The following is a 1,468-nucleotide window of genomic DNA, read 5'->3' on the forward strand; positions in this document are numbered from 1 at the left end:
TTCTATTGCTTCATTTATTGTAGTTTTTTCCTCTTCCATAACTAGTTATAACCTCTTAGTAGAAAAAGTTATAGTAACCATTATAGATATGATCAGTGATATTTATCAAAATTAACTTATTTACAACTAAGTAGTGGACAGTATAAAACAATTCATGGCCGCTCTATTATTAAAAACTTAATTTTTGTAGTATTTCCGGACATCCGATATATACATACTTATTGTATTCCATTCATTGTATTTACTCTAAATTCTTAGTGTACATATTTTATTCCTGTACCTAGATGTGATTTCTATTCAATCCTAGTATAACATAATATTTAAAAATACAATAAGGCGTTACTAAGTTGTTACCAGACGAGCTGGCTGCATCTGCCGACCGAATCTTAGAAATCACTAAATCTTCTAAGGCCGAGGTCTTTTCGGTCAAAGAAAAACCTCAAACGACCCCGAACGACATCACCGAACTATGTCACACACTTACACGATATCTTAGAGTTCGCAATGACCGTAGTCGGTCAAAAACCCCGCGTAGAAGTGTCTCACGCAGGCGATCTGTCTCTAGACCACGAGAGACAGATAATCCCGACTGGTGCTGGTATCATAACCAGTACGGTAAGTCTTCCAGAAATTGCAGGAAACCATGCAATTATCCGACCTCAAAATCGAGTGACACGAAAAGCAGTTCGGGAAACTTCCAAGCCGGCACGCGTTAACGGCAACCGTAGCCGGCGAACATAGCCGTCTGTTATACGTCACGGATGTGACTACGAAAGTTCGCTACCTCGTCAACACCGGCGCAGAAGTTAGCGTTCTTCCCGCGAACTCCAACGACAGACTTCACGAGTCTGTTTTAAGTTTACAGGCGGCAAACGGAAAGCCGATCGCTACATACGGTAAAAGGTACGTCTACCTTAACGTGGGTTTACGCAAACCCATACACTGGATTTTCGTTGTCGCAGATGTCTCTATGCCAATCATTGGTATAGATCTGTCTTCTTCATATTACCAATCGTTTCAACGGAACTCAACTTCCTTCAGTGTGGTATATATTGAATTGACATTTTCAGTATTCTATTGAGTCAAGTTTCTGTGTCATCAATGTGACTTTGTTTGCTTCCTCTGTAGCTGTATATTACACTCATGAACACTGTTGTTTTCAGCAGTTCATCATTCGAGTGTGTGTGACCGGCGTTACCATCAACAATACAATGTGAGACTGAATTCGTTCAGTCAACAATCACAGACGGTCTATTGACCAGTGCTGCAACAACGTTCGTATCATATCATTTGCAAGTAAGTAACAATGATAATAATTATAATAATAGTGAAATATTGATCATGTGTATATTTGTTGGATATGTTGATCGACTGTGAGCTGTAGACTGAGACACGATACTTCACACAAACAGGGTCATAACACTGAGGCGCACTGATCACGAGTCCCATGCAACGACCAATCGGTCGT

This window comes from Schistosoma mansoni (genome assembly GCF_000237925.1).
Source record: "Schistosoma mansoni, WGS project CABG00000000 data, supercontig 1173, strain Puerto Rico, whole genome shotgun sequence".
Lineage (NCBI taxonomy): Eukaryota > Metazoa > Platyhelminthes > Trematoda > Strigeidida > Schistosomatidae > Schistosoma > Schistosoma mansoni.